We start from the raw sequence: 12,095 nt of genomic DNA, 5'->3' as shown, positions 1-12,095 counted from the left end.
CTGTTTTAATGTATCTCCTTAATCACTATGATAAATAACAGTGTTTGTCTTGAATATTCTTTTAACAGAGCTGAGAGTTACTTTGATGTGCAAAGTGTAGCAACACAGGTGAAATCAGTCATTGACACAGATATGGTGAATGTGGCAGGAAGAAAGGAATGCCATGAAACAAGAGGTTGTGAGTTTGAATCCTAGGTGTGGACATTCAGTGAATTGAATTACTGCATACATTAACAAGCACAATATAATCATGAACATATGAGACAATTTATCCAAACAATTTTAAGTTGACAATTTTTGCCTACATAATCTCAAGTTTGGGCCTAAAATATCAAGTGTCAGTGTGCAGCGGGTAGGACAGAGTCAGGCGCAGGACACAGAACTGAGTAAAAACCTACTTTACTCGAAACAATCACAAACTAATTCCACACAGGGAATATTATTCCAGCTCGACACAAAAGGGTGACCACTTAACAAAGACCAAACACGCACAAAACCATGTGGGAACCAGAGGGTTAAATAGGGAATAAATTATAACATAATGGAAACCAGGTGTGTACAATCAAGACAAAACAAATGGAAAAAGAAATGTAGATCGGTGTCGGCTAGAAAGCCGGTGACGGCGACCGCCGAACGCCGCCCGTACAAGGAGAGGAACCAACTTCGGCGGAAGTTGTGACAGTACTCCCCCCTTGACGGGCGGCTCCAGCAGCGCACTGACACTGGCCTCGGGGACAACCCAGAGGACAAGGCGCAGGATGATCCGGGTAGAGACAGTGAAATTCCTGCAGTAAGGAAGGGTCCAGGATGTCCTCCACCGGCACCCAGCATCTCTCCTCTGGACCGTACCCCTCCCCCTCCACGAGGTACTGAAGACCCCTCGCCCGATGCCTTGAGTCCATGATGGCTCGCACAGTATACGCCGGGGCCCCCTCGATGTCCAGAGGGGGCGGAGGAACCTCCCGCACCTCAGACTGCTGGAGCGGACCAGCCACCAACGGCCTGAGAAGAGACACATGGAACGAGGGGTTTATACGGTAATCAGGGGGAGCTGTAACCTATAACACACCTCGTTCAGTCTCCTCAGGACTTTAAATGGCCCCACAAACCGCATACCCAGCTTCCGGCACAGCAGAGGAAGGGGCAGGTTTCGGGTCGAGAGCCAGACCCGGTCCCCTGGTGCATACACCGGGGCCTCACTGCGGTGGCGGTCGGCGCTCGCCTTCTGCCGCCTAATGGTCCATTGCAGGTGCACATGTGCAGCGGCCCATGTCTCCTCCGAGTGCCGAAACCATTCATCCACTGCAGGTGCCTCGATCTGGCTCTGATGCCACGGTGCCAGGACCGGCTGATAACCTAGTACACACTGAAAATGAGATTATTAATGATTAGTGGTTAGTGGAGGAGTGGCGGAGGGAGTTTTTGGCCATCTCCGCCCAGGGGATGAAAGCCGCCGACTCCCCCGGCCGGTCCTGGCAATAGGACCGCAGAAACCTACCCACATCCTGGTTAACTCTCTCCACCTGCCCGTTACTCTTGGGGTGAAAACCTGAGGTGAGGCTGGCCGAGACCCCCAGGTGTTCCATAAACGCCCCAGACCCTAGATGTGAACTGGGGACCCCGATCAGAAACTATATCCTCAGGCACCCCGTAGTGCCGGAAGACGTGGGTGAACAGGGCCTTCTCAGTCTGTAGAGCCATAGGGAGATCGGGCAATGGAAGGAGACGACAGGACTTAGAAAACCGTTCCACAACGAACAGGATCGTGGTGCTCAGATCCTCCGAGAGAGAGAAAGAAAGGGAGAAAGAGAGAATTAGAGAGAGCATACTTAGATTCACACAGGACACCAGATAAGACAGGAGTACAGAAGTACTCCAGATATAAACTGACCCTATCCCCCCCGACACAAACTACTGCAGCATAAATACTGGAGGCTGAGACAGAAGGGGTCAGGAGACACTGTGGCCCCATCCGATGATACCCCCGGACAGGGCCAAACAGGAAGGATATAACCCCACCCACTTTGCCAAGCACAGCCCCCACACAACTAGAGGGATATCTTCAGCCACCAACTTACCATCCTGAGACAAGGCCGAGTATAGCCCACAAAGATCTCCGCCACGGCACAACCCAAGGGGGGGCGCCAACCCAGACAGGAAGATCACGTCAGTGACTCAACCCACTCAAGTGACGCACCTGTCATGACATTGGCCTGGGTAGTAGGTTTATGACAGTCATAAATACCTCTTTTCCCCCCCTTTTCCTCTCTCTACCCTACTGATGTTATATTTGCAAACCCCTTTGGTTAACATTGAGATTCTGGGAACATCAGAAGGTGGGGAGAAATGAACTATATTCTGGTAATCCGACCAATTGAACATATGCGGTGGTACTTAATGAATATGATGTCAGTTCGGTTGTCATCTGAGTCATTCTCATCAATGATAAGATGACATAAACTCTACAGTGGAAAGTCTACACATCAGAGTTATCGGATTCACATGGAATTGTTGTTCAATTTAAATGTTTGAATATGAAATTATTTGTGATGGGATGAAATGTGATTTTAGCTTCTAAAATGTGAGATTTGGGTTTTCATAAGGAAGGGCTCTGCTCAATCAGTGGCCCGCCCCTGTGAAGGGACATGGGCTATACAACTTTTCAAACACGCCCTCTTCTCCCTTCCTATATAAGCCCTTGGCGACAATATAACCTCCTGTTCCGAGGATGTGGGGACGACGGTCCTATGTCAGAATGGTTCAGATAATAACTACAGAACGAAGCCAACATCAGCGTGAGCTTTGGTTGCGAATGGCATGAACTTTGAACTCTTATTCACTACAGAAGTGATACCTCCTAGCCGTTGAGTTAGCAACAGCCGCTGCAAACGAGAGTTAGGAAGGAACAGACAGAGTATACCGTCTATCAAACAATGACGTTACCTACAATTGACAACCAGAGACATTCTTCAAAGGAACAAGGACTCTGTTGGACAACACGGCCTTCCATCTACCACCAACCTACCGAAGCGCAGCTCAAAGTAAATATTTATTGCATTTTCCTTTTCCAAATGGGCGGTAATTTAGAATGCATAAGATACTGTATTTACGATAGCACAGCTTCGCCCTTTGTTCCTCAGTCTTCCCACTCCTTCACTCAAACCCAGCCCCTTTTCTTTTGTGTAACAAGCTGTCATATCTGTTCCACCCGCTAGGGACGTTTTCCTTTATGATGTCATTTGTAATCAAGTTATGATTTAATTATGTATATGTGTAATTCTGTGTGATTAGTTAGGTATTTAGTAAATAAATAAACCCACTTTTGTATTGCTGATTCAACTTGTTAGCCAGAGTTCGTGCAGATAACCAAGAATTTACAAGTTTCAGATGAAACTGAATTAAGATGACGATTAATATTGACTGCTATTGATGTAAAATATTACTAGGTCTTTAAGAGTTTATTCGGAAGATAACAGCTCTATAAAGATTATTTAGTGTTGCCCGACTCTCTAGTTAATTACATTTACATGATTAGCTCAATCAGGTAATATTAATTATGGAGAAATTATTTTATAGAATAGCATGTCATATCACTTAATCCGGCATAGCCAAAGACACGACACACCCCTCCTAGGGACAGCATGAAAGAGCACCAGTAAGCCAGTGACTCAGCCCCTGTAATAGGGTTAGAGGCAGAGAATCCCAGTGGAGAGAGGGGAACCGGCCAGGCAGAGACAGCAAGGGCATTTCGTTGCTCCAGAGCCTTTCCGTTCACCTTCACACTCCTGGGCCAGACTACACTCAATCATATGAACCACTGAAGAGATGAGTCTTCAGTAAAGACTTAAAGGTTGAGACCGAATCTGCGTCTCTCACATGGGTAGGCAGACCATTCCATAAAAATGGAGCTCTATAGGAGAAAGCCCTGCCTCCAGCTGTTTGCTTAGAAATTATAGGGACAATTAGGAGGCCTGCGTCTTGTGACCATAGCGTACGTGTAGGTATGTACGGCAGGACCAAATCGGAAAGATAGGTAGGAGCAAGCCCGTGTAATGCTTTGTAGGTTAGCAGTAAAACCTTGAAATCAGCCCTTGCCTTAACAGGAACCTAGCAGGAAGGGAGGCTAGCACTGGAGTAATATGATCTATTTTTTTGGTTCTAGTCAGGATTCTAGCAGTTGTATTTAGCACTAACTGAAGTTTATTTAGTGCTTTATCCGGGTAGCCAGAAAGTAGAGCATTGCAGTAGTCTAACCTAGAAGTAACAAAAGCATGGATTAATTTTTCTGCATCAGAAAAAAGTTTCTGATTTTTGCAATGTTACATAGATGGAAAAAAAGCTGTCCTTGAAACAGTCTTGATATGTTTGTCAAAAGAGAGATCAGGGTCCAGAGTAACGCCGAGGTCCTTCACAGTTTTATTTCAGACGACTGTACAACCATCAAGATTAATTGTCAGATTCAACAGAAGATCTCTTTGTTTCTTCGGACCTAGAACAAGCATCTCTGTTTTGTTTGAGTTTAAAAGTAGAACGTTTGCAGCCATCCACTTCCTTATGTCTGAAACACAGGCTTCTAGCGAGGGCAATTTTGGGGCTTCACCATGTTTCATTGAAATGTACAGTTGTGTGTCATCCGCATAGCAGTGAAAGTTAACATTATATTTTCGAATGACATCCCCAAGAGGTAAAATATATAGTGAAAACAATAGTGGTCATAAAACGGAACCTTGAGGAACACCGAAATTTACAGTTGATTTGTCAGAGGACAAACCATTCACAGAGACAAACTGATATCTTTCCGACAGATAAGCTCTAAACCAGGCCAGAACTTGTCCGTGTAGACCAATTTGGGTTTCCAATCTCTCCAAAAGAATGTGGTGATCGATGGTATCAAAAGCAGCACTAAGGTCTAGGAGCACGAGGACAGATGCAGAGCCTCGGTCTGATTCCATTAATTCTTGATACTAGCCATCCCGGATCCTGGATCGTGAATACAGCCTCAAGCTCATTACCATAACGCAACGTTAACTATTCATGAAAATCGCAAATGAAATGAAATAAATATGCTAGCTCTCAAGCTTAGCCTTTTGTTAACAACACTGTCATCTCAGATTTTCAAAATATGCTTTTCAACCATAGCAAAACAAGCATTTGTGTAATCAGTGTTGATAGCTAGCGTAGCATTTAGCGTAGCATTGAGCGGGCAACATTTTCACAAAAACAAGAAAAGCATAAATAAAATAATTTACCTTTGAAGAACTTCGGATGTTTTCAATGAGGAGACTCTCAGTTAGATAGCAAATGTTCAGTTTTTCCAAAAAGATTATTTGTGTATGAGAAATCGCTCCGTTTTGTTCAAAACCGAAAGAAAAATAAAAAATAAAAAAAAACGAAAATTCAGTCATCAAAACGCCAAACTTTTTTCCAAATTAACTCCATAATATCGATTGAAACATGGCAAACGTTGTTTAGAATCAATCCTCAAGGTGTTTTTCACATATCTCTTCGATGATATAACGTTCGTGGAAGTCTGCTCTCTCCTCTGAATCCCATGGAAGAATGCTTGCAGCTGAAGATTACTCACCAATTTCGACAAAGGACACCGGGCGGACACCTGGTAAATGTAGTCTCTTATGGCCAATCTTCCAATGATATGCCTACAAATACGTCACAATGCTGCAGACACCTTAGGGAAACGGCAGAAAGTGTAGGCTCGTTCCTGGCGCATTCACAGCCATATAAGGAGACAATGGAAAACAAGCGCCTCAGAAATTTTGTTTACTTCCTGTTTGAAGTTTCATCTTGGTTTCGCCTGTAGCATCAGTTCTGGGGCACTCACAGACAAGATCTTTGCAGATTTGGAAACGTTAGAGTGTTTTCTTTCCAAAACTGTCAATTATATGCATAGTCAAGCATCTTTTCGTGACAAAATATTGCGCTTAAAACGGGCACGTTTTTTTATCCAATAATGAAATAGCGTCCCCATAGATTCAAGAGGTTACTTAAAAGGTAATTTACCACCAGTGCAGTCTCAGTGCTATGATGGTGTCTAAAACCAGACTGAAGCATTTCGTATACATTGTTTGTCTTCAGGAAGGCAGTGAGTTGCTGCTCAGCAGCTTTTTCAAAAATGTTTGAGAGGAATGGAAGATTTGATATATGCCGATAGTTTTTTATATTTTCTGGGTCAAGGTTTGGCTTTTTCAAGAAAGGCTTTATTACTGCCACTTTTAGTGAGTTTGGTACACATCCGGTGGATATGTTCAACAAGCACAGGAAGCAGCTCTTTCAGTAGTTTAGTTGGAATAGGGTGGACCCTATGCAGCTTGAAGGTTTAGAGGCCATGATTATTTTCATCATTGTGTCAATAGATATAGTACTAAAACACTTGAGTGTCTCTCTTAATCCTAGGCCCTAGCAGAGTTGTGCAGACTCAGGACAACTGAGCTTTGGAGGAATACGCAGATTTAAAGGAGAGTCTGTAATTTGCTTTCTAATGATCAATATCTTTTCCTCAAAGAAGTTCATGAATTTATTACTGCTGAAGTGAAAGCCATCCTCACTTGGGGAATGCTGCTTTTTAGTTAGCTTTGCGACAGTATCAAAAATAAATGTCGGATTGTTCCTATTTTTCCAACTTAACTGAGGAAAATAAGATGATCGAGCAGCCGTGAGGGCTCTTCGATACTGCACGGTACTGTCTTTCCAAGCTAGTCGGAAGACTTCCAGTTTGGTGTGGCGCCATTTCCGTTCCAATTTTCTGGAAGCTTGCTTCAGAGCTCGGGTATTTTCTGTATACCAGGGAGCTAGTTTCTTATGACAAATGTTTTTAGTTTCTAGGGGTGCAACTGCATCTAGGGTATTCCGCAAGGTTAAATTGAGTTCCTCAGTTAGGTGGTTAACTGATTTTTGTCCTCTGACGTCCTGGGTAGGCAGAGTGAGTCTGGAAGGGCATCAAGGAATCTTTGTTGTCTGAGAATTTATAGCACGACTTTTGATGCTCCTTGGTTGGGGTCTGAGCAGATTATTTGTTGCGATTGCAAACGTAATAAAATGGTGGTCCGATAGTCCAGGATTATGAGGAAAAACATTAAGATTCACAACATTTATTCCATGGGACAAAACTAGGTCCAGAGTATGACTGTGACAGTGAGTAGGTCCAGAGACAAGTTGGACAGAACCCACTGAGTAGATGATGTCTCCGAAAGCCTTTTGGAGTGGGTCTGTGGACTTTTCCATGTGAATATTAAAATCACCAAAAATTTGAATATTATCTGCTATGACTACAAGGTCTGATAGGAATTCAGGGAACTCAGTGAGGAACACTGTATATGGCCCAGGAGGCCTGTAAACAGTAGCTATAAAAAGTGATTGAGTAGGCTGCATAGATTTCATGACTAGAAGCTCAAAAGACGAAAACAGCTCTTGGTCACCCACATCATAGTTTCGCTCCACCGGGCTGAGCATCGAAAAGAAGGCACAGGGGCGGAGCTTTGTTGGCGTACCCTTCTATCCCAGCCTCGGACGGATCCACCTCTACTATGAACACCAAAGAGGGATCCGGATGGGCCAGCACGGGAGCCGAGGTAAACAGAGCCTTCAGGTGACCAAAAGCCCTGGCCGCCCTTAAACCTCCGGTAGTAGTTGGCAAACCCTAAGAACTGCTGCACCTCCTTTACCGTGGTTGGAGTCGGCCAATTACGCACGGCTGAAATGCGGTCATTTTCCATTCTCCACCACTGACTCCGACAGGCGGTACCCTAGGAAGGAGACTGATTGTTGGAAGAACAGACATTTCTCAGCCTTGATGTACAGGTCATGCTCCAACAGTCGACCAAGCACCTTGCGCACCAGGGACACGTGTTCGGCGCGTGTAGCGGAGTAAATCAGAATGTCATCTATATACACCACTACACCCTGCCTGTGCAGGTCCCTGAAAATCTCATCAACAAAGGATTGGAAGACTGATGGAGCATTCATCAACCGTACGGCATGGCGAGGTACTCATAGGGCCCAGAGGTGGTACTAAATGCCGTCTTCCACTCATCTCCCTCCCGGATACGCACCAGGTTGTAAGCCCTCCTGAGATCCAATTTGGTGAAGAAGCGCACTCCGTGCATTGACTCTGTCACACTGGCTATGAGAGGCAGTGGGTAACTGTACTTCACCGTGATCTGATTTATACCTCTATAGTTAATACACAGGCGTAAACCTCCATCCTTCTTCACAAAAAAGAAACCAGAGGAGGCGGGTGAAGTGGAAGGCCGAATGTACCCCTGCCCCAGAGATTCTGAGACATGTTTCCATAGCCGCAGTCTACTCCTGTGACAGGGGATACAAGTGACTCCTGGGAAGTGCTGCGTCTACCAGGAGATTTATCGCACAATCCCCCCCGTCGATGGGGTGGTAATTGAGTCGCCTTCTTCTTACAGAAGGCGAGAGCCAAATCGGTATATTCAGGGGGGAAGTGCATGGCGGAGACCTGGTTTGGACTCTCCACCTTAGTGGCACCTAAGGAAACACCTACACAACTCCCTGAGCACTGACGTGACTATCCCTTGAGACCCTCCTGCGTTATCATACATAGTGGAGCTGTGACCTCCCTAATCAGCTCCGACCCTAAAGGATGACTATCTAAGGCATGTACAGGGAAGGGCACAACAATAGGAACAATAGGGATCCCTAAACTAAGTACAAATGAACGGTCAATTAAGTTCCCAGCTGCGCCTGAATCTACTAGCGCCTTATGCTGGGAATGCGGGGAAAACTCTGGATATTCTATACATACACACACGTGTGCAACAGGAAGCTCTGGGTGAGTCTGGTGCCTACTCACCCTGCCTGCTGCCTCGACTCCCTGGGGAACCTCCCCAGCATCGACCAGCAGTGTGCCCTCTGCGGCCACATGTGGTGCAGGAAATGCCCCCCCCCTCCGGTCACCCTCAGAGCAGCACCTCCGACCTCCATAGGTGTAGGGTTGGAGGTGCTGCGGGATGGAATGGACGGGCCCCGATCCGGATGTCCGTGGGTGGCCAACAGGTTATCCAGCCGGGTTTGGATAAATCCACCAGCTGGTCGAGGGTGTCCCTGCATGCCAGCTCCTGACGAACGTCCTCACGTAGACTACATCGGTAATGGTCGATCAGGGCCCTTTCATTCCATCCCTCATCCCCTGTCGAAGATGGAACAACCGTTCCCCTGCCGCTCTCCCCTCAGGTGGATGATCGAATACCGCCCGGAAACGGAGGGTGAAATTCTCATAGTGGACCAACGCTGCGCCTTCTCTCCCCCATACAGCGTTGGCCCACTCAAGTGCTTTCCCCGACAAACAGGAGATGAGGGCGGACACGCTCTCGTGTCCCGAGGGAGCCGTCCGATCATATGCCCTCGGGAGCGAGAGCCGAATCCCACTGGGTTCAAGTGACGGAGGAGTGGACAGCGGCGTGGGTTGGGGTGAAGTGGATGGGGGTGTGGGAAAACCCCCTTTCTCCCATCGCTCCATGGTGTGCAGCACGCGATCCATGGCTGTGCCAAGATTTTGGCGCATCGTCGAGTGCTGCTGGACCCGCTCCTCCACTGGTAAAGGAGGACTGGGTGTACCTGCTGACTCCACATCGTGGTGCGTGTTTCTGTCAAGTGTCAGTGTGCAGCAGGTAGGACGGAGTCAGGCACAGGACACAGAACTGAGTAAAAACCTACCTTACTCGAAACAATCACAAACTAATTCCATACAGGGAATATTATTCCAGCTCGACACAAAAGAGCGACCACTTAACAAAGAACAAACATGCACAAAACCATGTGGGAACCAGAGGGTTAAATAGGGAATAAATTATAACATAATGGAAACCAGGTGTGTACAATCAAGACAAAACAAATGGAAAAAGAAACGTAGATCAGTGGCGGCTAGAAAGCCGGTGACGTCATCCACAGAATGCAGCCTGAACAAGGAGAGGCACCAACTTCGGCGGAAGTCGTGACATAAAAAATGTTTTTGTTCAACTAACACTTGGACAGAAAAGTTGAGTAAACCAAAAAAAGCCTGTGGAAGAAGTTACTTAATAATAATGAGATGAAACAACAACCAAACATTTTTTACAGTGTACTTTATGTTTGACTACTGGTCATATCTCGATTTCCCACTGATATAACAATTTTGTATTTATGTCATTGTAGCCCAGGCAGTTAAAATGAGAGTGTCGGAGACCCAGGTGAACATGTTGAAGAGAGAATGAAGTATAAAAACAGTAATAGTTTCCTGTTGTTGTACTGGGTGTTCTTGCTTGATACTGAAGAATAAGGTGTTATGAATAACCCCCATAATGTTTTTACATATTAAAATGGCTGCAGATCCGAGTTATTCTATAACAAGTGCAGGACATTAAGCAGTAGAACATTTTAGGTGCTGGTTCTAACCTCCGGTGAGCTCTTGCCCAAGTCAAGCACTGACATTTATATCTCAAAATCAATTATGTCATCACTAAAGAAAAACCTAAAGACCCAGGTGGACATGCTGAAGATAGAGAATGAAGGAGCAATTTTCTAAATAAAGTCATTCTTTCCCTTTATGAGGTAATGAATTATTCATAATGAATAATTTAACCAAATGCAGATGTTAAAATGTTGCTAATTAGAATGGCTAGCTTGTGTTGATTATGTTAAAAAAAAAAATCTGCATAGTAATGATATGCTGATAATTATGAGTGCTTTATGAGTGACTACACATGCCCAATGGAATATCCCCTATATGTACTGCCCAGTGAAAATGAAAAGATTGTTTAAAGATTTCACTTCATTTTGAACTGTGCATATGATAAAGAGATGATAAAGGAGCACACTGTAAAGACAAGATGGCAGAGGGGTTTAGGTATATATCCCCAGCTAAATCTGCATTGATGAAGCCATGTCTGCATATAGCTCTATGGTATCTCTGGTCATGTGTGTCAGAGGCAGTCTGGAGCAACAGCTCTGCTCTGTGTGGTCAGTCATTAGGAAGTCATTCAGGATAAGGTGGTACAGTCTGTTTTTCAAAAGTTATGTGGATTTTGCCTATCAGTTAGGATTAAATGCATATAAATAGAATTAGTAGAATGGGGACTCCTGTTCTATTCATTCTAATTCTATTAAATTAATACAATCAGATAGGCGAAATCCAGAAAGATATATTTTGAAAAACTGGGCCCAGAGATGTGTTGGCACAGCAGATTAATCACTTATTCTAACATAATGTCTTTATTACCTCAACATTGATAAACTCTTTGTTTCTCTTTGTTTCTCATGTGTATCACTGACTGAACTCTGCATGTGATTCTGAGTCCTAATCTTCATAGCTAAGTATTAATACACTGTGCGTTCCAAGAGTCAAATGATATACCACTATTTCCTTTTTCTCTCTGCTTCCTTAATAAAACAATGGATCAAGTTGTACATTTCACAGACAAACAACATGTCAGCAAATCAATTATGTAATTTGTATAATTTTAACATTCATTAACAGTCATTTGTTGTTGAAGAGAAAAAACAAGAAAATGTCAATCCTTGTAAAAAAGGAAGAATAATGTTTGCTTCTGCCCCCATCTCAACTGAATCTATGCATCAAGTACTTCATAGACATGGAAACAACTGCTTTATTTAATTCAATCAATTTAATTGAAAACGTTTAATTTTCAATCAATTTAAATGTACTTTGTTTAGGCTATCATATCATACTATAGTGTGAGGATTATTACCTGATGTGTTGTTTTGGCACAACTGACATCAAATCATTAAACCAGTTGAGGATCATCTCTCACTTTCTCATGTAACCCTACTTCCGCCAGATGACACATCGTTTGTCAAATGAAGTAAGAAATAATAGCGCCATCCGGCGGCACTGGTGATTTTTTTTCTCACGTTTTGCACTGTACAGTTCACTTAGAGATAGCCCTCTCTAGTTCAAGGTAGAGTGGATAATACCGGATATTTATAAGGCCCGAGGGGCAGTGGTATATTGTCAATATAGCACGGCTAAGGGCTGTTCTTATCAACGATGCAATGCGGAGTGCCTGGATACAGCCATTAGCCGTGGTATATGGGTCATATACTACAAACCCCAG

This window comes from Oncorhynchus mykiss, chromosome 8 (assembly GCF_013265735.2).
Source record: "Oncorhynchus mykiss isolate Arlee chromosome 8, USDA_OmykA_1.1, whole genome shotgun sequence".
Taxonomy (NCBI): domain Eukaryota; kingdom Metazoa; phylum Chordata; class Actinopteri; order Salmoniformes; family Salmonidae; genus Oncorhynchus; species Oncorhynchus mykiss.
Note: the sequence above shows the minus strand (reverse complement) of the source record.